This window comes from Anolis carolinensis, chromosome 1 (genome assembly GCF_035594765.1).
Source record: "Anolis carolinensis isolate JA03-04 chromosome 1, rAnoCar3.1.pri, whole genome shotgun sequence".
Lineage (NCBI taxonomy): Eukaryota > Metazoa > Chordata > Lepidosauria > Squamata > Dactyloidae > Anolis > Anolis carolinensis.
The window spans coordinates 29,435,852-29,454,813 of NC_085841.1; the positions used below are offsets into that span (position 1 = coordinate 29,435,852).

Here is an 18,962-nt window from a genome sequence, read left to right on the forward strand (position 1 = left end):
GCCCGAAACAACAACACAACATATTTGACAAAAACTTAAAACATTCCAACAATACACAAAATAAAATAATGGACAATACATTAAAATCCAAGCAGATAAAATCAGAGTATTTAAAAGCAAACCAGTGGGGACAGGTTTCATAAAGTGCTGTATCATGGAAATAAGTAACAATGATAAAGTGCCATATGCTTTTAAAACAGAAAGAAGTATTCTAATGACAGCTCTATTGGGCCTGTTCATTTAAACGTGCTCTGGAACAACCATGTTTTCAATTCCTGGCGGAAAATGGGCAGGGAAGGAGCTAACCTGATCTCCTTAGGGAGAGAGTTCCAGAGCTGGGGGGCCACTGCCAAGAAGGCCGTCTCCCTCGTCCCCACCAGCCGCATTTGAGACAAAGGCGGGAGCGAGAGGAGCGCCTCCCCGGATGATCTTAGGGTTCACATTGGTTCGTAGGAGAGGAGGCGATCACGGAGATAGGCAGGTCCTGAACCGTTTAAGGCTTTATAGGTAATAACCTGCACCTTGAATTGGGCCCGGAAACTTATTGGTAACTTATTGGTACTGGAAAAGACTGAACATTAAGTCACTTGTTATTGTAATATCTCTCCTTGTCAAGTCAGTTGGTCCTTTTAAAATACATTTTCAATCAGCTAAACATCCAGACATTTAATAGAGTCATCTCGTCTCTTTATTGCAGTAGAATTAACAAAATCCTCTAATATGTCTGAAGCAAATTCTTGTAAATGTTCCTGATGTATAACACTTGTAATGATCATTGTTAGAATCTTATGGACTACAGTGGAGGTTGATGCATTATGCCAAATGATGCATTACTCCCAGCTAGCCCACATTTGCTGGCTTTCTGATTTCCAGTCAGTCCCTAGGATAGCAGTCCCTTGTGGAATTCAACAGGCAAGCCCTATCCCCCCCCCCCCCCCAAGACTCATAGATTGTAGAGAAGTTGTGTGTTAAACAGAGATTATTGATATGATTTTATTTATTTGTTTGTTAAAAGGAAAAAAAAGGGTTATATATTAGCAAGGAAAAGCCTAGCATGGAAACTAGCTGGAAGCAGCATTTGGTAGGTTGCCATGGTAACACAGCTTCCTTTGGGAGAAAAGGGGCGTGGCTAAGATGACAGTTGGAGGATATTCCCTTTTAAAAGTTCAGTTGCTGTGAGGGTTTTAAAAGGAGTGGCTGTTAGGGGTTTGAGAAGAAGAGTTGCGGTTAGGTTTTGGAAAGATTAGGAGCTGGGGAAATCAGCTAAGGACGGCAGCTTATGGTCACTCAGGGGAAAGGCTGGGAATATAAGCTGACCAGGGGAGTTTAGTATACTGTGTTGAAGAGAAGTTATTTAAGAAATATCCATTCAAGAAAGACTACATTGTAACTTAAGTTCCGGAACGTTTACTGATTGAAACCATACGCTTATGTACCAAAAATAAACTTGAATTTTGTTATTGTTCATAAAGATAAGTCTCCTTGCCTCTCTGTAAGCCTGTTACCTCACGTTGGTGGCAGTTACCGTACCTATCTATATAAGTTACCGTACTTTCCTATATAAGTTACCATCTTTACTCATTTAAACCCAATCAGTTCCGTTATCCTTCCTTATCCACTAAATCATCCCTGTCATACATTCACACATCCTCCACTCCTCCCTCTCATACGCGCGCACAGTTCTCCTCAGTTGGTGGCAGCGGTGGGATCAAAAAGGATTCCATCCCTGTCACCTCAGTTCTCTTCATAGATAAACAGCATTTCCCCCTTACATAAACAATAAGGTCACTTTTTTCCCTCTGCATAAGGAAACAATAGTAGCATTGGTGTGAAGAAAAGAAAAAACAGTAGGCTAAGGCAACAGATTATTTTAGAATCAGAGATCCAGAAGGGCAATGGGAGCCTCTGACTGATGAGATTGTGTAGCTGCCTGGGGGAAAGTAGAACCTGGAATGTTACTTCTTTAAAAAATGTTTTCTATTACTCGTTACTAGTGTGCTTTTGTGTGGAATTGCTGTTTGTTTTGTGTAGTTTCATTCGTTTCGTCTCATTTTCATATTTGTGTCCTACAAATAAAAATTGGCTGTCTATACGACACAAATTTTCATCTGGCTAACGAAAAACATGAACATTTTCGTGTTATGGGTGGCAATGGGAGGGCTTCCAAGGCTCACCCCCCCCCCCCCCCGCTCAGTTTTTGGGATAGAGGGGTAAAATCGCCACACATGGAGGGCATTTTGACCCCTTTTAGCCCATCAACCTTTAAAACGTTTGGGTCTTTCCCAGAGTACTATTGTTATTATTATTATTATTATTATTATTAACACCCATTAGTACACATCAGATGTAATGGGTAAGCACTCCTCTCTCAGACTCAGCTTAGGGTTCAGAATAACTATTGTTATTAATATTAATATTATTATTAACACCCATTGGTACACATCAGCTGTAATGGGAAAGCAGCCCTCTATCAGTACCTGCTTGTTGTTACAAGACCAAAACTAAAGGAATATGAAAGCAAGCACGATGACTGTATGGCTTTCATTTTCGTGTTGCCTCTCGTTTCCTACGAAAATGTCGTCATTCGTTTTGTGTAGATGAATGGCCGAAACAAAACGATAGCATTTTCGCGCAAATCTCGTTACTAGGAAAATGCATTGTTGTGGGTCCTGGTATTTTTAAAAATAGTTTGTTATTTGTTGTAAAAATGCTGCTGTTCTAAAGTCATTTGTTGCATTATTGTTTGTAGTGTTGTAGCCTTTTTATTAACAGCTATTCTGGTGTGCAAGCTTGCAGGAGTTGGTGTGTCTGTTCTGTTTTTAACTGGTGTGGGACCTTTGTTTAATAATTTAAAAATACAACAGAACACCTTTCATAGTCAGCTCTTACATGAATAAAGACTATCTGTTCTTTAGGAGAATATTGGAATATGAGCAGGCTTCCAAACAAGAAACTAGCTTTTATCTTTAGAATATTCTGTGATATGTGCTTAGTTTGCACAACAATAAACCAAGCCTTTCACCGTTTTTTTTTTTTGAGGGGGGGGGGATATATTTATTTTGCAACAAGCTGGACATTACAACCGTAACATTCACATGTAATATTTTTGTTATCTCAACTAATGTATTAGTATAATGATAGTTCCAGATTTTTTCTGCTTCTGAATATTAGAAACATATGAATAGACAACTGAGTTCATAACATTGATCACAGTGTATTTCAGTTTTTGAAAAACCTTTGTAAAAGTTCTCTTATAAAAATAGCATAGCACATAAAATGTGCACTTTATAATGGTTTGTATTGTTTTTGATAATGTATTTTGTGATTAAGAAGTAGCTATTCTAAAATGGCATGACTTTTGGATAGCATTTATTAAACATTTTCCCCACCACACTATTGGGATAATTCTTTCTGTTACCTATAAGGTCAGTTGACAAGTGTTTTGTTATTCTTTGACGTAGTTATTACTTGTTCTGTTTTTAAAATGCCATAAACCTAGGCTGTTCTTTCTCATGGCATAATACTGGCAATATTATATTGAGCTTCAAGGAAGCTAATGGCATGTCCTGCTACCACCAGTATTTCTTGTTTTACTCAACAACTAACATACCAAAAACTCCTTAGTACTTTCGCTCTCTTTTTTTTAACCTTACTTGTTTTTCTCTCTCCCTTCTTTTTAATTAAGTCATCTTAATTTATTCTGCTTATAAATCTATCATCCTTATATGCTGATGGACTTTATTTCATCATTTTGTCTGGCAAATAGCTCTCTGATAATTTTTCAAAGTACTACTATGCACAGTCAACTTCCTGGAGTGACTTGATATCTCAGAAAATTCTATAAGGACAGCTCTTATATTACGTTTCATTTCAGTGAATTATTTGCGATGGGGTTAGAGTTTACTTGCAAAGCTTCTTGCACCATGCCATGTGATTACATGTACAGAAGAGAGGAATGAATGATGGAAGAAAGGAAATGTAGGCAGTGGGAGGGAATTCTGTAATGGTATGAAGGGGGTGGGGGAGAAAAAGAGGTAGAATTGATGACATTATAAAAGTTGGGTGGCTATCACTTAAAGGAAGTTGGACAGTAGTGTGCTACTAAACTATTAAAATTATCTAATGACTTTCTAAAGATTTTCAAACACAGTTAAAAACTACAGATTTGCAAAAATGTACTTCACCTGGAATACTGAATCCAGTTTTGAGCACTGCAATTCCAGAAGGATATTGAGAATCTGGAACATATTCAAAAGAGGGCAGCCAAAATAATAAAATGTCTGGAAACCATGCCCTATTAGGGAGCTGGATATGTTTAGTCTGTAAAAGAGAAAGTTAAGAGGTGAAATGATAGCCATGTTTAAATATTTGAAAGGATATCATATTGAAGATGGAGCCAGCTTGTTTCCAATTGTCTCAGATTAGGACACAGAGCAATAGATTCAAACTACAGGAAAAGAGATTCCATTTAAATATTAGGAAGAATTTTATGATGATAAGAGCTTTTTGATAGTGGAATATGCTGCCTCGAAGTGTGGTGGAATTTCCTTCTTTGGAGGTTTTTAAACGGGCTGCATGGCAGGGGGTTGGACTGGATGGCTCTTGAGGGTCTCTTCCAACTCTATAATTTTGTTCCTAAAATCTGTTCTAATGTATGTGCAAGTAATGGCATCTTTTCTTGATTTTATACATGAGTTAATACAATCAAAACATACAATTAATATAACATGATCCTTTTTTCCTGCCAATAGTCATTCAGGATCTCCAGTCCTTGCAAATCTTCTTTAGTTATTTTTCTCTAATCAATATAATAATAATAATAATAATAGTAATAATAATAATAATAATAATAACAACTACTACTTTATTTTTATACCCCGCCCCATCTCCCCGAAGGGACTCGGGGCGGCTTACATGGGGCCAGGCCCGATAAAACAAACAAAACAGTAACAAAGCAATAAAACAGTTATCCCAGTAAAAAACATCAACATCAATAAAAACAATCAATATGGGCAGTTTTCCCTTTTAAGCCAGTAAATTTTAATAACCAGTCCTCTTTTGTTGGCATTGTTGGAGTTGTTCATCTATAGCAGTCTTGGCTGCAGTTGTCATATATCATGGTACTCTTCCACGGTTCCTTAGCAGCTGCTCATCCATTCACCCCCAGGTGGAAATTTAATGGGATGTTAGCTATTAAAATTGCAGGTTCTTTATTCTTTCAGTAAGAATGAAAAATCTCCCCCACCCAAAGCGAGGTGGATAAAAGGTTCTGTTTCAAAAAGAATAGTCTGAAAGCTAGTCCTCCTTACTCTCTTAGACTTCTTGTGTATTATCAGGAATACTTTCCCTTTAGTTGCTATCAAGGACAATACATTGCGAGACACATAAAACTTGCTTGTCTTAGAATGTATTTCCTATAAGCAGTACTGAGGGACCAAGCCTTTGCTGTAATCTTTAGATTGTGAATGGAGTCTTTTCTCTCTCTCTTGTTCTAAGAAATATAAAATGGTAAGGATAATAGGCAGATAGGCAGATATACTAATGCTCTGGGGGAATCTCATCTGAAATGGATGTGATTAAATGTGCTTATCTTACATAGCTGAATATCAAGTATGTTTACATGTGTGTACTGTGTTGTGGTAGTTGCCATTAAGTCATTCAAGGCTTTTGGTGGCACCCTGAATGAGAACCTCCGTTACTTTGTCTCCAACACCTCTGATTAGGTTTTTTCAACTCAGTGATGACTTCCTTAATTTGAGTCTATCCAACTGCCTTTTATCCTGAGTGCATCGGGCAATCAAATGTTGTGGCACATCAATTTCTTTAAGATTAATCCATACTCCCCCCCTCTCTCCCTCTCCCTCCCCCTCCCCCCCTTTCTCTGTGTGTATAGTATGCATCCACAAGTGTCTCTGTGTGTAAAATTAACTTGATCTTCAGTTATAGTACACAGTGTAAACAGTCCTTCAAATAGTTATCACAGGCTTTGGTCCTGGAAAACAGAAAACCTTGACTTTTATATATTGTAGTAGCACTGAACAATGAATATATAGATGGTCTCCTTGGTAACTCAAAATTGTCCATAAAATAGCTAAGGGAGCAAAGAGTTGATTCTCTATTTTAGGCTACTGACTTATCACAATGAATAAAAGAGCTCAATTTTTGTGAATTTATTTTCAAAGCTGCTTTGTATCTAAGGATTGTTTCTGAAAAATGAACATAGGATCCTAAGAAAGAATTGCCATACAAGGAAAGTTTTATTTTTGTTTTTTTGTCATTGGCAGATACAAAAAGTTGCTAACTTTTGTCTTTTCTTTAGTACATATTTTGTGATAAAGCAAAAGAAAAATGTAAAATGTATGAATAATCCTTCTTTGTGGTGAAATCTCACGTATGAGTTTGTCCCATTTAGCTCCGACCTCCTGACACAACAATCAGACCTGTCATTCCTCCGCCTCACTGCTTCTGAACTTCCCACAGGCTCCTCCATATGTGTGAATGTGCAGATGACCAGTCAGAGAACTACATTTTAAACCTCTTTTTCATCTTAAAACCTCCAAAACATTTCAGATCCAATATCTAGTAAGATATTTTCTAGGAGATTGTCTTATCTAAAGATATTAACATGTTTAGATGAAATGGCTTAATAATGATAACAGGCACGATTTTCAGGATCAATAGTTTTCCAACAGGAAAGGAAAGATTTTCCTCGCTGTACCATTATTAAAGAATTTGATAGAATTGTAACAATATAATAATGCTGGAAAGTCTTCCTTGTGCTTAACCATTGTCCTTTACATAGGGAGAACTGAAACACGATTAAATTACTGATTCTTCCATTAATAAACCTCCCAAAAGTGTCAGTAAAGAGGGTATTCTAACTATAGCAAGTGTCTTGAGGGATCCTTGGTGTTTGGCATCTCAATAAGCAGATTTAGACACCCCCCCCCCCCCAAATCCCTTAAATTAGTGTCAGTAGATTGTACAGGTGTAAGTTATGCAGAAAAGCCTAATGCTTAACTTGTTACCTAGACATTTTATTTGTTTGAGGGAAAGCAACTAAAAAATTGTGTTAAAATTAAGCTTTGAGACCATTAAAACTTGTAGCAGGAAATCCACCCTTATCATTAAGTGTGAAAGCAAAAAAAAATCAGTTTAATAGTAATGTTTATGCTCTACTTGAGTGTTTTGTCATACTATCCTCTTATGCACTTTTCTAAAGGACTCACTGCAACTTGCTTCTTCTCCCATGCAAGAATTGATCGTACTGCTTTCTCCATATTTGTTATTTAGAACATTTGACTTTGGAAGGTATATAATGAAGTACTCTCAGTATTCCTTAGTGGTAGATCTCAGAAGAACTGCCAAAATTTATGAGTAGTGAATATTGAGAAGTCTCAATTTTTTGTGTTTGATGATGAATTCTATTGATACAAATTTTATTATCGAGGATCATTCGTTCCTTTATCTGCCTTTACTTCAATAATTTGTCTACTTTAGAAAGTTGAATGAAGGTTTAAAAAACCCCTTACAGGTTTCAAACTAAAAATAATGGTTCCCTGCTATAAAATAAATGACTGCCAGTGAATAAATTTCTCTATTGTTTCTGTTTATAATTAAGCTTATATTATTAGTTAAATGTCATAAGCACATTGCTACTACAAGAAATCCATCAGGAAATTATTTAAACTTCAGAAATTGCATCTTAGCTGAATATCACTAGGGCTGAATTTTGCTTTGGGCCATATTGGCATTATTTTCAAATTTGCTTCAAAATCTTGTACTATTGTATCACTGAACTACAACCCAAAGGATACCTGAGAGATATGGATTGTAAGAAATTAACTTGAATGGAACAGCCTCCATCTGACAATGATTATATGTGCAGTCACTGCCATAAAATGCTTTAACAAAGGACACATACATATACTTTATAAAGGAACAATTCTTTACTGGAAACACTTACTGCTGTTAAGATAATTTCATCATGAGCAGATGTGCATTCTTTTATATTTCTATGAACATTATGTGCATGATGAGTATTCTGTGTTAAAGTCCTATATTTATGCTAAAATAATCTTCAGTGCAATTGATTTAGAGAAGTTTGTGTCACAATACATTTGTTAATGCTTCTGATACCACACATAAGGATTAAAATAAGATTGGTTGCTATGCATTTCCTGGCATAATGACAGGCTTCCCAACACTCAGAAAGACTATCTTGGGAAGAATATGCAGTGGCAGCATAATGCACATTGCAGTGTTTGTGTAATTGAAACAATCTATTACAGTAAAAAAAAAAAACATTTTTTGGTGCAGAAAACATGTTTTTTGCTCAGGAAACATGTTTTCTTTTCAGGAAATATTTTAAAATTACTTTTTATTATTTTTAATATACGATAAATTGTTTTAAGCATTATTGATACTTTTTTATTTTAATGTTTTGTGTAATCTGTACAATGTTTGAGTCTCACATGTTTGGGGAAAGGTGGGATACAAATAAAGACAATAAATGATTATAATGAATGTGCATATTCTATGCACATTCTTTGGAACCAAGCCATAAAGACAATGCCTATCCAAGAGCTAACAGGCTTTAGGGCCCTTTTATACAGGCACTAAACCCAGTGATAGGTAACAGGCGTACATGAGGCGCCAAATGACGCCTCAGGTAAACCCGGATTAATGTAAATTGTGGGCCCTTCCAAACTCTTCCATGATGGGTTTTGGGTTAACCTGCGGCTCCAAGTGGGGTCCAAGTGATGCCTCAAGTTAATTCAGAATAATCCAGAGCAAACCCAGGATTTTCCAATTTATTCTGGATTTTTAAAAAACACCTGAAAAGATCAGGACTTTACTGCAAGGTCTGGATCTTTTCAGGTGTTGGGCTGTGGGGATGGACTCCTGGGATTGCGGGGTAAATCCCCACAGCCATCCCGGTTCTTTGGGCTCCTGGAGCCCGAAGGAGTGGAAGGGTGCCCCCCAGCCCCTCATTTCCTTAACAAAACTTACAGGAAGAGCCAGCCAGCAGTGTAAGCCCCTCTTTACAGTCCTCCTGATGCCACTCCTGTTGGCTATACTAGCTGATACTGCTAGGAATTGCACTTCACCAGCATCTGTCGGGATGCATTTTAACCACCAGATGTTACATTTAGAAGTGGAATGAAATAGAAATCATCACCATCTTGTTATTGGTAGCTAATTTGTACTTTCTTATGTCTTGGAATGTGCAAATACCACCATAAAATTCACATATAGATAATACTGTACAAATATTTCTATTTAAAGCATTTTGGCTTGGCTTAGATACTGAAGAACCTCCTCCCCGAAGATAAAAAGAATTTTTACTTGAACAAAATAGTATTTTAGATCTTGTGAGGATTGTCAGAAATATTGGGTATGTTGACTGTTCATACATTTATGAAGCTTATAGATTGCTTCCAAGCAATACATTGCACTCAGAATAGTAAACGTATTTAACAATATGAATGGCTAAAATGGATGCAATTTAAACCAGAGCTTCTTGAGCTTTTCACTCTGGACGCCTATTTTACAGGTATAGGAATAGGTATAAAATTCAAATATTTACAGATAATGAAGCAGCATTTGCAAGTCTTGCTAAAAAGGCTGATTTTCCTTTTCATGAAATACAGCTGAAGTGTTTGCAGAATCCACTGTAAATTGCACAACATGTTCAGGTGAATGTCTAAAAGAGCCAATATGTGGCATTAAGATAACTTTTGCTCTTGGCAAAATTTTCTGGACGCTAGCATTGAGGTAAAGGGACCCACAGTTGAAAAAGCAGTGATTATATAAATTGTACAAATAAATGTGCAAATCAGGAAACCTGTATAAAAATTGCACAAATTTCAATAATGGATGAAAACAGCCCAGTATGAAGTAAGGCTGGAAAGTATTGTACATGGGATTTAAAGAAATAAAGTGAAATCAAGATTTGAGATATTTCCACATTTATATTCTTCCTGTATGTGCCTGTCTGTAACATTTACCTCAGAGAATCTGCTCTGGATCCTACCACCATCAGAGATGAGTTAATAACAGAGCTTTCCAAACATTTCATGTTGGTGAGACACTTTTTAAGACATGCTTCATTTTGTGGCATGGTTAAATCAACCCCTTGTAAGAGATACACACACACACATAAATTGTAATAATGAAATATATGGGGCCACAACATTAAAAATATATGATTTGCAAGATAATAACATACATTTTCAATATATTTGCCATTTCTCATTATGTTCGTGTGACATACCTAAACACTAACATGTCACAACACACACTTTGGAAAGCTCTGGTTCGGAGCTGCTTTGAAACTTTCTTCCCAGAGAGTCCACTTTGATGTATTTTGTTCTTTCAGAATTTGTTAAGTATTTAGTCTTTCCTTGAATCCTTTAGATCTAAAATCTGAACACATTTTGTCTTTGCTGCTGCTGCTATATGATCTGCAGAATATTTGAACTAGTTTTGGTGTCGACCTTCCTGCTATTGACTTGCTATTTACATTATGGTCTGCTCTGAGTATCATTATATTAAGAGCATGGTATTAAACATGTAATTAAAGAAATCCCAGTATAATAACTTTTTTCATAATAGATTGAAAAATAAGATCGAAGGCTCAGATAAGAAGTTAGAAAGTTTACTTTCTCATACCAGATTGGAATTTAATAATAGCTATGCTAGTGAAGCTCATTTACAGTATGTTTACCAATAGACTGTATTCTGGCATTTCCTGACAGAGTTTTAGGAGTGAAATGCATTTTAATTACCAAAACACTTTGAAAATATTTGTATTTTTTCATAGTTTCATACTGAAGTACAATAGGAAAAATAATCTGTCCTACTTTCTCTTTATTCTCTTCACCTCTAGGTGGCCATGTTAATCTTTCTTTTAACCTAGCAGTCTAAAAAAGCAAATCAGCGACATACCCTAAATATAAGAAAAGCAAGCTGTGGTAAATATTTCCCAGCATTTCCATGTGATCTTCTCTATAAATGTTATCATCTGTTTTTCCCATCAGGGATAATATTTCGTTTATCATTAAATATATTGTGAACAAAACATTTTTCTTGTATAGAAATTTAAAAGTCTTGGCTTTCTGACATAAATATTATTTCTTCCAAGTACATAAAGCACACCAAGATATTACATTACTACTTTACATTTAAGAGATTTGCTACTACCGCTAAAACAGAAAATGCAGCTTGTACAGTTTAACGTTGTCTGTTTTTATTAGGACAGTAGAAAGACTGATTTAGCACGTATAAAACACTTCTGAATCTTGCTGAGTTCACAAGTGACTTAAGATAAGTTTACAACCAGAGATACTATCTTTTATTGTCCTGGAATGCAAAACTAAAAAATCCAGTTGCCAGGCCTCTGCTTGCTTGTGTTCTCACCTATGCAGACCCAAGACAGCTTTCAAGATAGCATGCTCTTGCCTCCAGTTTACACTGATTAAGGAAGCTGTCACTTCTCTTGCCTGGAAATGAGAATTTGCTAATTTAGCTGTACATCGTGCCTGAAGTGCTCTTGCGGCATCCATGGTTTCCTTCCAGCTATGGAATCAGAAAGAATAGCAGCATATGTTTCAGGATATTCCCTCCCACTTCTGCAGTTCCACAGTTGGGAGGAAGAACAGGAGTTGTGCTTGTCAGAGTGTGGCAGAAAACAATAATGACTAAAAGTGACCAAAAACAAAGTAATTCTAAAGGTTCGCTTAAATGAGAAAAGAAACAAGACAATTTGTCTTTTGTAAAAGGATTCTAGAAATGTGGAGTCATTATCAAAACATCCTATCTAGTATGTGGTGCCCTGTTTAACCTGCAAGGCCTATCTGCAAGCATAGGCAGGTTTGTTTAGGTGCAGACACTATCATTCCCATTCAGTTTCACTGTTATGTAAAAGAACGTGGCTTTTTACTTTGAAATGTATTGCGTCTCATAACAGCCATATGATTCCAGTTGGTGTATATTCATATCTTCAGCAGAGATTGTTGTTGCTGATGTAGGTAAATGTTCAACAAGCAAAATATAGTTGTAAATCTAATTTAGTGCCATACTGTTCAAGTGAATGGGCTTAAAATAGCAGTCTGCTCTTACTGTTTCACTTAATTTTGCTTTGAATCCTTAAATGGAATCACCTTTGACAAGCTGTATTTCCAGTACAGCATTTTTAAAGCAATATTTGCAGGAGAGGAAAGCCCTAATATACACAAACAAATGTTGTGGTTGTTATTAAAAATAAAATGTTAATGAAAACTTTCCCTTTTCAGAACAACTTTTTCAGTTGCAGACGTTCCATGCATCATTATTACACAGAAGCAACCCTACTTAGAAAAGATTTGATTTTTAATAGTAGTGAAAATGAAAGACTGCTGGCAGTGGGTGGGTGGGAGCATGTGAATCTTTTTAAAAGCTCTTTCAGTGACAGTTTAGATTTTAAATAAAAGAAAGCAGGCTTACAAAAGACGAACAAACACAAGCATTTCTGATAACCCAGTGTCTTCTTTTCCTTCCCAGCTGCCTTTCCCCACTCCAAACAATTAAGCATCAGAATCTTTTAACTACAAGCTGCCAAGTTAAAAGCAACAGCAAACTGTAGGCTTCTGGAGGAGGGCTGATGTTTATAATGTGTTTATAGTTAGTGAACATTAAATTTTTCCTTCCACATTGTGGATGCAAATCTATCTTCCATCTAAGTTACTGGCAAAATTCCCATTGATTGTAATTGATCTTAAGGTTTTGAAGATAGAGTTACATGTAGAATTGTGCTACATCCAAGCAGTTGGTCGTAATTTATGCTGTTGTGGGGAGATTAAAGGCTGCATCAACTTCCATGAATTCTGTGGTGAAGGATCGTTATGTCTGAATTTTTTCTTCCTCCCCTCCTTCTCCTTACTATTAAAGAAAAGACACACAGAGAATTAATAGTCCTTTTTGACTCTGTGTTGGTGCCAAAGGCATTTTTTCTAAGAGAAAGATATATGAAACTATTTTGGATTTTATCTGTACATGACTATGTCATAGTGACTTAGCTGGTCACTGAATCAGGTGTGGTTCTTTATAATTCTATCCTACTGATGTCATCTGACTCCAGATATTTGTTGTCAAACTCTGTAAAAAATATAAGGTCCAACAAATTCCTCACTTGTATTACAGTTTCATGGTCCAGTAAGCAGAATATGCGACATTAGCCTTTTTAGATCTAACCAACAGTGTAGACCTAGTTATTGAAGTGGAAGAGGCAGGATTCCTAGGTTGGATTGACCATGTTCTCCTGGGCTTTGTTATACAGCAGAAAGGTATTGTGTGTAATACATGTATTCTAGATTTTAAGAAACCTGATTTTAGTATACTAGGAAAACACTTCCCTTTTAGTAGTCTGTGATCAGGAATACTAAAGAGAAGGGAGTTCTTACAGGGTACACTTCCAAACAGTGCCAGTGTGGGGTTGAAATGGGAAATTTCTAAAGAAGCCAGAATGGATGTCTAAAGAACTTTCAACAGCAAGGATTTAAATGGGACGTGTTAAAGAATGAGGAAAAAAGGGAAAACCATCAAAAAGGAATTCAAACAAATAGCTACAATGTGTAGGGAGAAAAGGTAAAATGCAAGACAAGCTCAAGCTTGCTGGTGACACTTAAAAAATTTAAGAGGACCTTTTGTCCAAGCAGGAACAAAGAATTGGCAAGGTATGCAGAAGATGATGAAATGCTAACAGGAGAGAAAGAAAACCAGAAGTACTCAGCATATTGTTTATCTCTATCTTCTCTCCAAAAAGAAAAAAGTGATCAACCTAGGGGAAATGGAACAGATGAAGCAATAGGGGAAACGCAGCACAGAATAGGTAAGGGCTTTTGTGTGAAGGGGAGGAATATCTGAAACTGATGTCAGTTTACCATAGAGGTTTTTGCTACACATTTGCATAGATGGGTTAAGGCATCAAAAATTGTTGCTTCCTTACGAAGCTACCTTTTCTCTGTACCGTTCTCTTTGAAGCATTCTGTGTGAACTTGCAAGTTCCCTTCTGTTCTCGAAAAAAATCAGTTTCAACATTTGTAAAGCTGAGGTGAAATGCCATTAATTTTATCTTCTGTATCTGGTTATGATGTGAGGTGTATCAATATTGTAAAAATAATGAAGTTTGAGAACACTTCAATTGGAATGATTCAATGCTATAGAATCCTGAGAATTGTAATTTGGTGAGACACCAGCACTCTGGCAAAGGCTAATGACCTTGTAAAACTACAGCTCCCATGATTCCATAGTATTGAGCCATGGCAGTTAAAGTGGTGTCAAACTGCATTGATTCTGCAGTGTAAATGCACCCATGATATCTTCCCTCCATATCTTGACCTTTTGAGCATAGTTCAAAGGGTTGTCTTGGCTCTTCAGAGTCTTGAATGGTTTGACATCAATAACTCAAGGATGGCTACTTCCACAGAAGTCTGCCAGTACCCTTAGATCTCATGTGAGGCCCTCTGTTATCTAATTAGAGCCAGATTAGGCCTGACACTAAATGGCTCATTAAAAATTATTTCCAGATTTTTTAAATTGAGTATTAGATTTAAAGGGGGAGGGGGTTATCAGGATTGCATCATTCAGGGAGAATAGGTCTAATTCTTTCTTCCTAGCTGTGATCCTGATGGTTGTTCTCCTATCCCTTGTTGCTGGCTGTTTGCCTGAGGAGGGGAAAAAAGCTCTTGCTGGTACTAGAACTGATAACCACAGAGAGAGAAGTTATCAGGACTGGGATCATTGGCAGTAGGGGAAGGATTAAACTTTCATTTTCCATGTGCTATGAGCCTAATTCAGACTCATAAATAAAACACACACACACAGCCATGATTTTAGAAGTGTTATGGTTGAAGTATTATTTTGATTGTCGTTTGTGCCTGAATCTATTAGTTCTTGAAGTTATATATCTTTATTTTACTGGCTCCATGGTTTTGTTTTGTTTTTTGCAGTTTTAAAAATTTGAGCAAGTTTAATATTTTTATTATGACGCTGGTTGTTTTTAATGGACTCCTTTGCAGATTGAGCATCCTTTTTCCAGAATTCCAAAATTCAGAAAATGCCAAAATTGTCCACATGGGTGGCTGAGATTGTGCTTTCTGATAATTCAATGTATACACATTTGGTTTCATGTCCAAAATTATTGAAAATGCTTAAAATAATAATCTCCAATCGCCCCAGTTGTCCTACTGGGTACTGCAAAAGTTTAATTTTCTCATTTCTTCAGAGTACATCCCCAACAACAAGGGGTAACATGAAATAATATTCTGGAGTTCTGGAGGGTGAGTGAATACTTGAAGGAACCATCAAGTCGTATTAATATAGCGAGTTCTTGGATCATAACGATTTATCCACTCCCCAATTGCCCTGCGTATCCAAATCTTCCTGGGTTTGTTTCTGCGACAGTAACAGGATTCCATACTTCTTGCATTCTCAATATTTCCAGATAGAATGATTGCAGAAGGAACTGGAACCAAAAATAATATGTGACAAGCAATGTTATCCTCCCAAACTTCCATAGACCAGCATGATTAATCTGTAATTTTAAATCACAATGAGAAACCTTTGTAATTGTATCTCAGACAAATTACCCTTGAAAAATCATGTATCAAGTTGCATTCTACAATATTGTTTGCTGCTTTATATAACGAGAGAAATTAATTTTGTGTTTACTGCTAATGTTCTGATCTGTCATGCCCTCCCACAGTTCTCAATGCAAGGACAAGTTGTATATGTCTCAGCCTGGAGTGCCGTACCACAAATTTTTAGCAAGCTGTCCTTTGCTTTGATAACCCACCTATAACTTCATGACATTTAAAAACTGCTGCAGATGGTTACCAGAACTACCCTAATATGTTTTTAGGGTAGTCTGCTAGAGAAAAAAGGAGAGAGGTCTCTGCTCCCAGTTTTGGAAGTGGAAGCAGTGTCTACTAAAAGATGTATTCTGTTATGTAGGACCTTTCTAGTTGCCATGTTAAATAGTACAATTACAGAATAATATCCAGGATGCTGTCACTGTCCCCATCTATCTAGGCTCTAAAATCTGTTTTCAAGCCAGCTTGAAGTCGATATCTACAAAATGTACACCCCCAATACGTGCTGCAACACGTATCCAGCCAGAAACGCTATATTAAAAGAACTCATCAGAAGTTCAGGATCAAGCAATAAAATCCACTGAAGCTGATTGGTGTATATACCATGCAGAGCAGAAATCTGAGATCCAAATGCAGCGTGCTTGTGAAGACAGGGTTAATTTTGTAGTATTAGCAGAGATAAACCATATCCACAGCTCTGTCAGAGGGTAAACAAACACCTCCCCCAGAGAGGACACTCACAACTTTCCTATGGAAACACTCTATTTCCCTTTTTTGCTTTGCCCTCTATTATTTATTATTTATTTACTGTATTTATATACTGCTTTTCTCACTCAGAGGAGGGACTGGACTCAAAGCAGTTACCAACACAATAATGGCAAAATTCAATGCCTAACATACACATAAAACCAAATCATAAAATCTAAACAAAAAACACATAACTATTCATTAAGATTAATAAAATGATTGAATATAAGATAAACCAACATTTAGACATGAGAACATAGAATTAAAACTACCAAATATAAACATTAAAATCACATGATCCAAAATCATAGACTGGGACTATTCCAGTTGTCAACTGATTCTAGCACTGATTCTCATCAGTCGGGTTGCTTCTTATCAGAGCATCTTGCCAAATGAGGTAGGGAAACATTCTTTGGATCCGATTGATCCACAATCAGTGGATCTTTGTGCCCCTCTCCCAACTTCAAACAGGTTTGTAGGATGCCTGTGTAGGCCCTCTGCAGCAAAATGTTTTCTTTAACCCATATCTTAACTTGGATAAAATATCTGGATGGATGGGAAATAGAATTGTCTGTTATTCGATGGGAGAATACCCCTACCCTATTCACAATTGACTGTTCAATTCTATAGTCTAGTAATCCAACATTGTTACATTAGCCTAATTTTGTACTATGCCATTGATGAACAAGGTCTTGGCCAACATGTCATGCAAATTGAACTTGTTTCCAAGGCAGAGACAGATATCCAGTCTGAGTCAGGATTAGCATGGAAAGCAAAGCATTAAAAGTGTTGGTTGTTGTATGTCTTTCGGGCTGTGTGGCCATGTTCCAGAAGTATTCTCTCCTGACGTTTTGCCCACATCTATGGCAGGCATCCTCAGAGGTTGTGAGGTATGGAGTTTATCCATACCTCACAACCTCTGAGGATGCCTGCCATAGATGTGGGCGAAACGTCAGGAGAGAGTACTTCTGGAACATGGCCACACAAGCCCGAAAGACATACAACAACCCTGTGATCCCGGCCATGAAAGCCTTCGACAACACATTAAAAGTGTTTTCACTTTTTTCCCAATCTACTTAAAACCATTCCATTGTTGCTAATTGCATGAGTTGCCAGCTTCCCTAGTTTGGCCTTTAGAAGAATGGAAGCTATACTGTATATTGGGGTTTACCCAGTGCTTTCTGGACCTCCTTCAGTTTTCTTTATACAGGCTTTTCTTAGTAGCACATCTTGATTTTTTCCTTGGCTTGTACAAAAATCCTTTATTTTCTTCTTTTCAATTAAACCTGTTTTTCATTTCCTTTTGTTGAACTAGTACATATTTTTGTATTTAAGCTTCATTGACTTTGTTTTACCGTCACCCGGTTTTATTTTGTAGTAGTGCATCCTTTTACCAGTAGTTTACAAATGCACCATTATATGGGTTCTGCACATTAATGGCTTTCCTTTGCAAAATGCATCAATTTGTCACATAAAGGGAGAAATTAGCTACACCTTCTTCATGTTAAAGTCACACCCTATCTAATTTAGAGGCATCTTTGACTAGAAGTTGCCAGCCTTAGGATACTGATTTCAATAATGCATGACTGTCTGGTTTGCAGTTCCATTAGCCTGCTGTTTGGGTAATATAAACATGTTCTGAATTTTAAGTACGTATACTATATGAGTGGCAGGTTAAAAAATAGAGTTAATACAAGTGCATATTTGGAAGATGTGAATCTTATATAAGGCTGATCACTCCCTGAAATAAAACAGAAAATACTGACCGTTAATCATATGCTGAATGGTACTATTTATAACATGGAAAGATAGCCATCTCTATATTCATTCTGGCTATGTTAGTAGCTTCCCACAGTTAAAAACACAGAGATGAGGCATGGTAACAAAACTAGATCTGTTAGTAAAGCCATGGTTATAATATAGCTTGAGGCTACATGGCATTTTTTATGGTTCTGGGCCTGGGAAAGTATCAGAACATTGCTTGTTGTCTCCTACACATGTCAACTCAAACCAGTCCAGCATTTCATGCGTGATTTACAACCTTTCCTTGTCAATACAGTAGAGTCTCATTTATCCAACATAAACGGGCCGGCAGAATGTTGGATAAGCGAATATGTTGGATAATAAGGAGAGATTAACGAAAAGCCTATTAAACATCAAATTAATTTATGATTTTACAAATTAAGCACCCAAACATCATGTTATACAACAAATTTGACAGAAAAAGTAGTTCAATATGCAGTAATGCTATGTAGTAATTACTGTATTTACAAATTTAGCACCAAAATATCATGATGTATTGAAAACATTGACTACAAAAATGCGTTGGATAATCCAGAACGTTGGATAAGTGAGACTCTACTGTATTATTTTCCCACCAGACCTTGAGTAGATCTTTCCTCCTACAAAAAAGTCTCCTAATTTAAACAATTTATTCTGCATCAGCAGCAATCGTCTTCCTGATAGAAACGGCAGCAGGGTTTCTACTATGCAGATTGAGTTTACATAACTTAATATGATGGTCAAAATGATACTGGGGAGGAACAGAGGACTAGTCCAACTAGCCCCAGATGACGCAGTTAG

At 36.6% G+C, this 18,962-nt stretch overlaps 1 protein-coding gene across 6 annotated transcripts in view; it reads left to right on the top strand.

Moving 5' to 3' along the window:
- The window catches only part of syt14 (synaptotagmin 14), a 123,219-nt gene that overhangs the window by 58,327 nt on the left and 45,930 nt on the right, over nt 1–18,962 (top strand). The gene's annotated exons all lie outside the window — the stretch shown is intronic.